The sequence below is a fragment of the Polyodon spathula genome, chromosome 19, assembly GCF_017654505.1.
Source record: "Polyodon spathula isolate WHYD16114869_AA chromosome 19, ASM1765450v1, whole genome shotgun sequence".
Taxonomy (NCBI): Eukaryota; Metazoa; Chordata; class Actinopteri; order Acipenseriformes; family Polyodontidae; genus Polyodon; species Polyodon spathula.
Window position 1 is genome coordinate 31527845 of NC_054552.1, and position 13252 is coordinate 31541096.

The window sequence follows — 13252 nt, forward strand, 5'->3', positions numbered from 1 at the left end:
ACTGTTTTCCTTTTCTTTTTTGGGGGTCCAAAAAGGAAAAAAAGGCAGCGTTAACAAACAACAAAAAAAGAACAAAAAGGAAAACTGCCATCATGATTTACTTTATACTTTATCGTGTCTGGCTTCCTTTATTGAGGTGCCTGCTTTCCAGCACAATGGCTGTTCGTGAATCACAGGCATTTACCTGCTTTGTCCGGATGCTGTTCCAGTCAGTGCTAGACAGTGAAGGTCCCAACCCCCCCACTCAGAAACAGGACAGAAGTCCCTACAGCCTGCAGCCACCAAGCTAGGAACCCGGGCTGCTGTTTTATTTCTTTTAATTCTGCTCTCCTGACAGGCTGGGACTCTGCTGTGCCTAATCTCCATAGGGAGAATCCAGCAGAGCTCTGCTTGCTCACTCTGGCTGTGTTAGCGAGCTGGCTGGAGGATTCCACTTCTCCATGTTATCTGATTTGAACTCAGGCACTTCTCTGAAGATACTCCAGTGGGGTGAGAATAAAAGTAATTCTAGGATAATCTATATTTTCAGTTGTACATCCCCCCAACTTTCACACATACATACATTCATATATTGTATATGCTGAATACATACAGTATGTATGTGTTTTACAGGGCATGTTAATGGGCACTGCTTTAATAAATGCACAATGTGATATGCTGTATCTGTTTGTCTGTCTGTATAGGTGTGTCCATCTATCTGTCCAATAGAGATGGTTTGCAACCTGATGGAAATTCTGACAGTGTTGAAACTGCAGGATAAAATGAAATGCATCGGTTATGCATTGTGCTTTAAAAACCACTTGTAAATGATCTCCTATTCCTGCTTGCCTGTTCATATATTGCCTCTCCATGTGGGTTTCTGTCTGTCTGCAGTATCGGCTTGCCTATCACTATCAGTCGCATTTTATTCTTCGTACATTTTCTTTTTCATTAAAACGAGAATTCTGTAAACAAACGATACAGTGCATGAAATTAGGACACGTAACTTCAAAGTGTGGCTGTGGTGCCGTTGAATTTGAAGTGTAGACTTGGTGATCTTGAGAGCGCAGCTGATCTGCAGCTGCAGGGCTGGTGTCAATCTAGACAGGAATGCATCCCAATGCAATGTACTTCACTGCAGAGTTTTGCCTTGTATTGGAGAATCTCAAATCCTGCCTCCATTGCAAAGGAAGCTCTTTAGCCATCGTTCATTGGACTTTTAGCACCCTGGCTTCTGTAATCAGGGTCACTTTTTAAAAGTTTTCATGCAGCTTATCTACTATAGATGGGTGATTTAATAATAATTGACTAAAATAGACTAAAAACATTGACCAATCCTAGACAAGATGTTAACATGGGTTCATAGCTCTAAGATAGAACAGGAATAAGCATTAAAACGTGGGTGACCTTAATTCCACGTATGCAGGAGAAGGGTTATAAATATAGGCACCATTGTGGTGACATCACTAGAAAATACTGCCCTGTACAATTTTCGCTCACTGTCCAATTCTAGTGCAGCTTTACAGAACACCAGGAGCAGGACAGTTTTATTCTGCAGCAATAGTAAATAAGACCGTTGCATTCAATTAAACCTCTTTATTATTGCCTCACGATTGAGATTTAAAGTTCTGGATGAGATGCAGCTCATCTATATTGAGACAGTGGCGTTTTGAACCCTGGGCAGAGACCTGAGGGGTTCCCCCCTGCTGTGAGGGTGGATCTTGGTATCAAACCCTTCTATTCTCTCAGACAGTAACACTGCAGCACTGCCACTGTGCAGCCAGCTAAACAGACTCACCCCACCAATTAGGGGAAGATGATAAAACCTGCAATAAAACAATCATGTCAAGGATGCTCCAACAATCGGCGAGTTCGTTTACAGGGTCACTGTGAGCAGTAAAGAGTCATCAGCAACCACTGAGTGCTTTGCAGACAGTTCTTGTCTGGGAACGAATGCGTATAGATATGTAGAGAAGTCACCTGCATTCATCCACTACCCTCCCTGCCTTTCTTTCAGTCTCGTGACAATCTGTTTATTACCTGTCAGACCATGGTGACGTACAAGCATGAAAAAAAAAGTGGAAGGTACTTGATGAACAGAATGCTTTTCTTTTCACCTTGATGATACCGGCGCTGGAACGGTCGTAATTGATTTTGTGTTTCATGTATTGAAAGGGAGTAATGTTTTAACGTGGTGAGATGTGGCACCCCTGCTGCTGTCTTCTGATACACAAGCTCCCTCTGGGAACGAGCTGTTTCATCCCTGCAGGTTCATCTTCTGTCTGCACGCAGATATTTCAATAAAAATGACTTTGGAATTTGGAATGTGGGGGTCATTCTGCAGCATGGAAATCCGTCAGCAAGCTGCAGAGCTGCTGCATGTGAAACCTGTGCATGGAGGGGGTGTAGTACTGTACATACAGCAGGACATACAGTACTATACCCTGTCTTTATACACAAAGGGAGCAACACCTGAAGCAGTACAAAGACGTGAATTGCAGAAGGGAGCAAGGAGAGGCAGTGTAGCACATGATGCTCAGGTCTGGAATGCAGTTTTACTGTCTAATACAACAAGGAGAATAAAAGGATGATCTGCTTTTAATAAATATTTGTCAAATGACTAAAATAGCTCTACATATTGTTTTTATTTTATTTGTGCACTTTATTTCCTTTACAAACATGGTTTGGAAAATATATTAATTTGCATGTACTGTAATTTCAGGCTGAATTGTTTTTGTGGTCTTTGGCAGTGATAATTAATACGGTTTAATTGAACAATAAATCAGGCCAGCTTGCACTGTCTGCTAAAAAGCAATTACTTTTACATTTGTGGAAATTATATATATATATAATCAGTTTCAAAATATCTGCACAAAAGACAGCACAATGAAGTCATTCATTTCACTAAAATAGCATTCTTGTAATACAACCCACAAAACTATTTCATCGTTCTGACCACAGCCCTGGTTTGACCAAAATCCAGCATTGTATGAATTAAGGAAAATATTGCATCCCAATTGCCTGTCCACAGCAATGAAAGTTTAAATAATTCATTACATTAATTAACAAACTCGTGTTGCCTGTTTATTGGAGCCTTTCCATGCCCATATTTGGACTGCTGGCACTAAGATCATTAAGTTATGGATGGTGACAGGAACAAGTCTGCGTTGGCATGTACGCTGGGCAAGCTGGCGTAGGCTGGTAAGCTTACACGCGTGACGGAGTGCAAATTGATCAGCTTATTAATACATACGATAAGAAATGAGCAAGCTGAGAATGTTGTTGCTTGTGTTTCCTCCCCGCTAGTTTAATAGGTGAAAGGTAAGTTAAATGAACAGGTCATTTTCATCCATTGCTATTCGATACATGAGATGACACTCGCAGTTATAAGTGTAGCTGGCCATGTTGCACGTGATGGCCATGAGACTTCTTTACAAGCGAGTCCCTGTATAATCATCCGCGCTCTAGAGAGTGAAGGGGCACACTTGAAATCGAGAGGTTTCGAGAGAGGCTTTCTGCAGAGCCATTCCTGCTGCTGTGTGGGGGTGGGGTGTGTGTTGAGGGCTGGCAAGAAACACGTTTTCTCTTTTAAATACATTTTTTGTAATAAATCCTATTTATTTATTTGTTTATTTGTTTTAGGTATGAAAGAAAGAAAATGACATGTTAAAGTGTTAAAAGTAAGATTGTGGTGAGCCTTGACAAATCTAAACTTAATAATTAGGAGTCTACAAAGGGGTGACCATAGGGCTGAACAAGGTGGATCTGGTGACACTGAATTCCAGCCCCCTACTCCCTGGCACAAACCCAGTTGTTTGCATGTTGGAGTTCCTCTGTAGAGATGGAGTGGCAGGAATACCTTGTGATACATTCACTTAACTACATTTAGTAGTTACCAAAGATTATAATTTTCCTGCCCTTAAATGCCCATCTTAAGCCACCTTCAGCCACTTTGTATGAGAGCTTAACCTGATCGTGGGAAAACCGTGCAAAGACTTTTCACAAATCCAGCACCCCTCCTTGAATCAAACCAATTAGCCTGGGCCCCGCTTCAGCCATTGAGGGACACGCCATCCTCTCATTGCTGCTGTAGCCTCTATTGCTTGTAAGTAGCTTGGGCTTGAATGAGCATGCATCTCCTCCAGCTAGGACCTTGCTTGCTAAGCCATTGGAGCTGGGGCTCTCTGAGTGCTGAGCTATGGGAAGCCTGAAGGGCTGTGCAAGAAAAAGGCAGGTTGAGGTACTCGAATACACTGGGAGAGTTAGTACAAGCGCAACACAATGCATTAAGCTACACTAAATGAGGGTCATTTCTAAGGCTTACACAGGAGGTAGAATAAATTAAAAGGTCTACAAGAACTATGAATGGTTGAAGTGTTTTTCATTTGCACAAACCAGGAAGCATATATAGCATCCCATTCCAAAGAGCTGTGTTTTTTTTTTTTTTTAAAGTTAAAGTCTTTATAATTCCAATTAAAAAAATACCCACCCCAAACCCTCCCATTCTCTCCCCTAAGCAAATACCCCCCACCCCAGACCGAATAGCCGCAAAGCACACAACGCACACTGTGGTACTTTATATATGTGTGTATATTGTATATATGTGTATATTATATATATACACACACACACACAAATTCATAACATGAATGTTTATTAGAAGTGTTTAAATTAATGAGAATAAAGCTTCTCACGGCTTAGCTCAGAGCTGTTTATTGCCTCTATTTCTGGGTTCAGTTATGTCCTAAGAGAGTTCCTTTGGCTCCTACAGATGGTCGAGTAAATGTGTCACGATTTGAGTTCAGTTTCTGGAAAATCCACATGTTTAATTCTTGTTCTGCGTGTGGGACCCTCCAGATCACAGGATTAATGCTGTTAATATGGATTAACGCTGTCTTTCCAAATCAGGGTGCTAATGCTTTTACTGTTATTTATTTATTTCGTGTTTTTCTATCTTTTTTTTACAGCATTAACCATTTCATTTGAAGCACTGGATTATACCCTCTTTGTCAGTTCTCTGTCAGTTTATACTGTCTTATCTATTTATCCTTTTGTGTGTTGGCCTTGGTCAAATGCAAGTTGGGTTTGTGTAAGCCTGGCTTGTGTTAGAATGTTTTGTTTTTTTTTCAACATGTTGTTTTTTAAACCTATTATATTTCTAACTTGTATTCTTATAGTAAAGCTATGATTGTCACATAATTAAATGTAAATAAACACACACACACACACACACACACACACACACACACACACACATATATATATATATATATATATATATATATATATATATATATATATATATATATACTGTACCCTATCCCATGAAAACGGAGGCTTGCTGCGCATAAAAGACATTTTAAAATGTGAATGAATTGTAGTGCATTGAAGTTTTTAAAGGGTTTGGAACTATTTCAATACACAGTCTGGGTAGACGGGGGTTGAAAAGAAGAGAAAGAGCGAGCACTTGACCCCAGAGCCGATCTGTTTAATATTCAGCACCATGTTTTGGGGCGAGCTGAATGGACCTGAGCTCCCAATGTGGTCTGTCTGGAGAGATTATGGGACCCTAACAACACGCTAGCAAATCCCACCCTACTTCACCAAAGAAAACAGACTCAGGCTGGTTATCAACAGACAGGTGAAGAAACCCAATGTTTCTCAATGTCTGGGATAGTTTTTCAGTGTTGTTTGTTTTGTCGCTCCCCCCCCCCCACCATGTTTTATTACAGGTTCTTTAACATTAAAAATCTACATATATCCAAGCAATAAATATATTAGACGTATTTAAAAAAAAAATAGTAGTGTAAATAGTGTGGTTTTTATAAATATACTTTTAGGTGTCAGATTGATCAAGGTATTTAAGTGAAAAGAGCTATTTGGTCACTTTCCTTTTAAACAGTAAGAAAAGTATTATGTGTGCTTGTTGCAGGTTCTGTACCATTGTGATCTCCTTTTACAAAAATGAATCTAAAAAAAGTGTGCAATTTCCCTTTGGAGTGAAGACTTTTATAAACCCTATCCCCTGACCCATCTGGGCTTACATAATAAACACAGTGACTGAAGAGATGACCCGCTTCTAGTGATAAAGCAGTATCCTTTTTAATCGGTTATTTTCAGAGCAGATTGTATCCAATGTGTTCACATGAAGTAAAGATTTGAATTAAAAACAAAGCTACAGCAGTGTAATTAAATATGAAGACAACCATTATATGATCAATTCTGTGTTATAATTAATAGGGTATTTGTAACTCGAAATGTCATGGTTCAAGAGCCTGTTGAGCCAAAGTATCAGAAGGATCTATCTACCTATCTGTCTATCTAGTTAAATATCGATCTATCCATCTATAATTTAGTAGCCTACACAATTTCTTTGTAAAGATATCCACTTTTGTGTCACAAAATGTTGCCCTTAGATATTTTCAAAGCAGAATGAATTTCAATGTTAAGGGTTTGCCCTCCTAGGATTCACCCCCTCTCCTCTTCTATAGAAAATCACCCCTTCATTTCTGCTCCACTTCACTTTTCACAATGATCCCCAGCTCTGCACAAAAGCAGCTGCCAGAACCCATGAGAAGTGATCAAATTATCAAGAACTTGACCTCTCAAAGGGGCAGCGCCAGAGACCAGCCCCCATAAAACAAAAATTCCAGAATGCTAATGTGTCTCAACGTTTCGCTTCCAGAATCATTTCATGCAACGTTTTGAAAACAAGTTTATTTTAAAAACGGGATGGGGGTCTCTCTCTTTTTTTTTTTACTTTGGTGGAATAAAACATACAGTTTGCATTTTAATGATGAGACATTTCATGCATGTGTTGGAAACAAAAACATCATAGTGTGAATGTGTCTGACTCATACTTCTGATTTTATATCAAGTCTTATCCTTGGTGTGTCTGTAGTTTTCTTTTGTTTTTTTGTTTTTTTACACAGGTAATAATAGTTTTACACCCGCCATCATCAACTTAATATGTACAGTGGTTAAAAAAAAAAAAAAAAAAAAAAAAAAAACAGCTTACCTTGATCAATAAAGGACTGCACAGTTCATTGATGTCCTTATTTTGAGTCTTCGTCAGTTGCTTTATTTTGTCGCCTTAGATGTCGGTCATTTCGTGTGTCTTCATTCTTCCTTTCTGGCTTGCTTTTTTTCTTGAGCAGTACGCAGGTTTGGAAGTCATTTCTATTTTCGGTTATCTAGCTTTATGACGGCTGAATAACACTCATACAGCTAGATAACCAAAGATAGCAACCGACTCCCTCTCAGCCACACGTCTTCCACAAACGCCCGGCTGCCTGCATCTTGTAGTTTGGAAGATCAGACACAAAAGGGTAAGAAAGTTCCCACCTGCCACCAAAAAAAAAAAGAAAAAAAAAAGATGTGAAATGCCCAGCACACGTGTGGTGTCTACAGTCCTTACAATGTGGATCTGTACTTCATGCTTTCTCATGAGAGGATCCAGGCTGGCCCTTGACCAGGCGAGAGTGAGAGAGAAGATAGAGGGGGTCTTGGTTTGCATGCAGATCATGTAGCAGGGTCTACCAGAGGCTGGGAAAAAGAGGGCTGCCTCTTACTCACCAAACTCAGCCCTATTCACATGCTAATAGAACCTTGCTTGCTGACATCACCGCTTACAGGCCCAATTCATTCAAATCGGGGCTCTTTTCCCGCCTTTTTTCTTTACTTTCAAACCCCAGTTATTTTTAAATAAAGCCTCAGAATTAAAAATAGAAATAGTTCTATTCACCAACATTTGGCTACAACTTTATTTTGTGTATTCATATAGAACCTAGACAGTCTTTAATTGCGATGCAGCAGCAGGTTACAAAAAGGGTATTCCCTCCAAAGAGGAAACTCTATATTAGTAATAAATCAGACAAAACATTATCGCCATTGGATGTTTTATTAGAAATAAAGAAATAGTGAAAGAGGGGTCATGCCACTCTATGATTCATACAAATAATGTTCTAATTCTTAAAAACAAAACTGGCACTTGATTGCTATATAGTAAAAACAACTTCTAAAACTAAACTCAGTCACATTCAAATGACATTGAACAGAGAACATTGTTTTCAGTTCACCTATGTGAGCAACAGCAGTTGGGATCTCAATGTCTTGTTAATAAAATGTATTTTTGCTACATAATGCCTTGTGAAGCATAGTTCATTCGTGTTTTACATTGCACTTTGAAAGGATCAGAATGCATGATGCCATCAGTGTACATCACCCCAGAATGATCCTAGCTTCATTTTGGTTGCTGTGCTGGAACACAAACACAGTACCAGAGTTTTCTTACAATCTGTGCTGGGTAAGTGCAATTTGAAATGTAATTATTAGGCTTTGCGCATTCTAACAAGTGCAGTAGGGCACGTAAATAATTTGTGACACTGAAACATCTGTTTCCAGAGCTGTTGAGAAAATATCCAGGTTTCTTATAATTCAGCATTATGGATCTATTTATACAGCAACATTATTATTATCATTATTAATATTTTACAATTCTGAAATTGTTTTATCTTTCAAAACTATATTTTTTGCAAAAAAAAAAAAAAAAAAAAAAAAAATTAAAATGCAGAATTGGATTTTCCAAAAAGCTACTGTACCCTAACCAACTTGATGGCAGCACCTCAAGAACAACTTTTGCAAAGTGCATCCACTTTTGCTGAATCTCTACGTGTCTCCAGATGTTCTAGAACTTCAAACTGACTATCACACACACACACACACACACACACACACACACACACACACACACACACACACACACACACACACACACACACACACACACACACACACACACACACACACACACACACACTGCTGACCAAATGTTTAGTAATTAAACATCGATGTCAAACCCATCTTAAACACGTTTTGATATTTATATACTTTACACTGTACTATTTGTGTGTTTAGCTTTATTCAAAAACAATTCAAATAAACACTAAGATTTGTTTAAAATCTATTGAAATAAATGCTTACAAATTTGGGTTTACATTGTACCTTTAATAAAAACGATAAGTAGTTTCAAAATTTTAAATAGAAATTATTCCTATAAATAAATATATTTATATTGAACACAGAGGGTTCTACTGACTGGAATAGAACCGCGAGGGTTCAGTATTCTAAACTCTATGACTCTTATGGTTCTATAGAGAGCGGCCATGGAAACCTCATTTCAGTAGCTATGCTGTATCTGAACTGTGAACCAGATCATATAAATTGTAGGTATTCTACCAGTAGGCTATATTACATTTAAATATAATGCAAATTATAAGGTACGGTACATTTCACTTTTAAAATAAATAATAAATAATAATAATAATAATAATAATAATAATAATAATAATAATAATAATAATAATAATACGATAGTAAAATATGAAAACGTGTTAGCATCATGTTTAGCAAAAATTATTGCGGCGTATTACATTGTTTTAAGCAAGAAAGCTACAAAATATAGAAAATGCATCACTGCTAAACCAAATAAACTAACGTAAATATTCATAAAGAGATTGTAATTGAATTCCTAAACGTTTCAGTTTGAAATGGCAGGCTTGCCCAATAGTCTGAAAGATGCAATATTTTACCCATACACTCAAACTGTACAAACAGCATTCCTTACATATCGCTGTGCTGGATGTGCCTGTTGAGCAATGGGGTCGCATTTAATATGTAGCACCCCCTTTTTCCTGGTTCTGTTTTGTTTTGTGTTACTAGCTAGTTACCCAGAGTCCTGTGTACTCGTAGTTATTTCAGATATAAACATGTTGTCCTGTGTATAATAAGACCTGGAAACATTAAGGAGCTGCTCGTTGCAGTTGCATTGAAAAAAAGGCAACAATAGTTTTACAAGCACACGAAGCCTACACCTTTACACCCTCTAAAGACTTCTCAAGACTGAACCCACTATTTCACAAAAAAATAAGCAAATCTGCCAATACAATTACTCTAATTAAAATACAATCTTATATTAGCATGCTTCATTTGTGTAATTATCAGGTGAGTGTTCCAGCCCTCACAGCTGTCACCGCGTTCGCCCTGTCGCTGACCATGGTGCTGTTACAATTCTTTCTGCTGCTCGTGTTTAGTGCTTAGCCTGCTTAAACGTGTTATTATTATTATTATTATTATTATTATTATTATTATTATTATTATTATTATTATTATTATATTTTTGGAGCACATCATATTTTTGAAGAGCACTCAAACAAGTTATATTAATATGCTATAACGTTGCGCGTCCTGCTCTCTCGGTATTTTAAATTCCACCTTCTGCAACAGGATCACAAATGGCCTTTGTGTTACAATACAGATTTATTAAAAAAAAAAAAAAAAAACAATACCCGTTATGGAAATCAATATTTGACTCCTAATACCAATGTGAACAGAAGACCAAATATCTGCAATATGAATAAGCAATAAGTATGAAAGTCTATCGCAGCTCTAGTCTGAATTACCAGGTGTGGGATTTTTATCTTTTAATGCAAATGTTAATTAAATCACCTGTTGGTGAACCCACGTTTCGCTTTCACTTTACGTCCTAGGCGTCTGACGTCACATTATCTAATTAGGAGAAGTTATTTTTAGCCAACCTAGAGTAACCTCGAGTTATCGCGAGCCTCCAGTGCAGCGTGTGCTAATTGTTTTAATTGGTGAGTTGGCACGGTATTTTTTCACACAAGAGTAATTAAAAGAACACAAAGATGCTCAAAAATCATGCAAAATGAAAAAATTAGCTCTCAGCAGCTTGTGTACAAATGTTCCTGTTATCATTCACCCAAAGTTTTCAAAACAGGATTCACATGAACTGTTTATTCGCGCAAAAACAACGTCAACACGGATTAAAACAATGTACTAAAAGAAAAGTAATGGCTAGGGAGAGGCGAACCAAGGCCTAAGAGTAACACACATTGGCAATAACTACAACCCCCTGGGGACAATATTTTAAGTGTAATTACACCTGGAAAACACACGATTTTAATCGAGACACTGAGGGGGGAAATTATATCAGAAGCACTGTGCAACATTTCCAGTTTATAAACCGAGACCCATCCACAGCATCTTAAAGCACGAATCTTCTGAGGTGTCGATGATTATTATTGCGATTATTAGTAGCAGTAGTTGTGGGTGTATTAGTCTTGCTAGAGCGGCGACAGTATAGTCATTTGTATAAATGTTAGTTGTATAAATGTTGTCTTGTGTTCGGTGATGTGTAAAGTGTAGTGTATTATTTACCTAGTCTTGATTCTTGCTCTGCCTTTTTCTGTAGAAATTGTGAAAAATGATATTCGCTATACAAAGATTACTGATCCTTTTGATTTGCACCGAGCACATATTTAGCTGGATTTGGCCTCTATCTATCCAGCTCATAGACATGTTTTCTGTTGTATCCAGTCGCGTCGCGTTTCAACGCTGTACATTTTCCATGTGCATTTCCTAAACCCTAACCTTTCAATGCAATGCTCGAGCATTGTAAACACGGGCTTCTTTGAGCAAGGAACAAGGAGACAAATAAGCACGACAAATAATCACGTCAACCGACCACTCCGCTTTAAATTAAACACATACATGTTACATTGTGACTTTTAATCAACCATCAGCCGTGCACCTCGCATCATACTCTCACCTGACATTTAGAATTAAAACCCCTTCATATCAGTAACACTTTTGTAATGGCATTTATGTATTTTGTCACTGCGACCTAAGTTTCTGTTTTCTGTTTGTTTGTTTTTTTTCCCACCAATAAAATCGTACATTGAGAGCCAGATACTGTACACTCTGCTTCTCGAAACTTGAAGTATTTTGGGGCGTGATTTACATTCCCATTCTCTGCCGCTGTTGGACTTGACCGTGGAATTGAAACTCCGAGCGAGCAGGCAAGTAAGGGGAATAAAACAGCGTGCCGATGCCCACGGCCTTGTCTTCGGTTCTGGGTCAGCTGGTCGGAGCTGTTGCAGAAGAGCGTCGTAAAACAAGCGAACCGCATATACAGTGCCTACAGTTATTTTAATATAAAACGATTATATCCTATCTATCTATCTATCTATATCTATATCTATATATATATCTATCTATCTATCTATCTATCTATCTATCTATCTATCTATCTATATATATACAATGACAGGAATACAGAACTCTGCTCATTGACAACTTTCACATGCTGTTACTAATATATGCATACATGAAGCAGAACAAAAATAACTATATGCGATTGTAACAGAAATAGAATCCTTACTTTTGTACAGTGAAAAACAAAATCTTCGTTTTTGCTTTTTTTTTTTTTTTTTCCCCCAAATAGCTGTACTGGGAGCACTGGAAGCCTGCTTCGGTATAGTGAAAAGCATTGATTTTTCTTTTCAGGGCAGCGAGGAAATGCAGCAGTGCAATGGGAATCGGCAGCAGCGGCAGTAACGCGGGCTCGGTAAATATAACGGGTCTCTTAAGAAGTGATGCCAATCCTCGGCATTGCAATGTCTCTCTTCACGGATCCGCGGGGATACAGCATTCTATTATTTCCAAGATGGGGAAGAAGCTGTCTGTAAAAAGCTGCACCTACTTGCAACCTCTCCTTCTATCCTTTATCTCGCCCTGTACCCGCTCACTCTTTCTTTCCTTCCTTCTCTCTCTCTCTCTCTCTCTCTCTCTCTCTCTCTCTCTCTCTCTCTCTCTCTCTCTCTCCTCTCATAGAGAGAAGGAGAGAACCAGAGAGGCAGAGAAGGGAGCTAAGGTTCCAGAGACTAAAGATAGGTTGTCGAAGCTTCGGACTCGTCGGCTTCGGCGTGACTGCAGTGAAATCGTCGTCGGAAGACCCCCTTTTGGTTAGTAAACGACGACCCTTTTGCTGCCTCCCTCGGGGACCGGTGGGGGGACCTGCCCCGACTGGGGGGGGGGGGGGGGGGGGGGGGGGGGGGGGGGGGGGGGGGGGGGGGGGGGGGAGTTCTATGCCTTCTAAACCAACAGGAATGACAGTGTTCAATCCTACCAATTTCAGAGCCTTGATTAGCACTGTGGATATCTCAATTAACACGTTAACACTCGATCTAATATGCCGGAGAAAAGTATTAAAATGTACAATTAATTAAATAAATATACCAGGATTTTTAACACATTATAGTCATAGAAAAGAAAAAAAACCAAACATTTTCTATAGAAACGGTGCAGCAATACATATGTTATTATAGCCTATTTAAAAAAAAAAAAAAAAATAAGGTCGCCTCTGAAATCTGCATTGCTTTAGACATGCTGTTCAAATCGTGCCCCTCGATTC

General features: G+C 38.7%; 1 long non-coding RNA gene across 3 annotated transcripts in view; it reads right to left on the bottom strand.

Moving 5' to 3' along the window:
* LOC121294857 overlaps positions 1-13252 on the bottom strand; it is a 38023-nt gene that overhangs the window by 22001 nt on the left and 2770 nt on the right. For 2 of the 3 annotated variants that reach the window (XR_005946833.1, XR_005946831.1), the window contains exons 1-2: positions 12221-12657; positions 6998-7323 (exon numbers count right to left, since the gene is read on the bottom strand). This is a non-coding gene — a long non-coding RNA (uncharacterized LOC121294857). Of the gene's footprint in view, positions 1-6997; positions 7324-12220; positions 12658-13252 lie in introns of those variants that run through there. The other variant, XR_005946832.1, reaches the window with a different exon arrangement.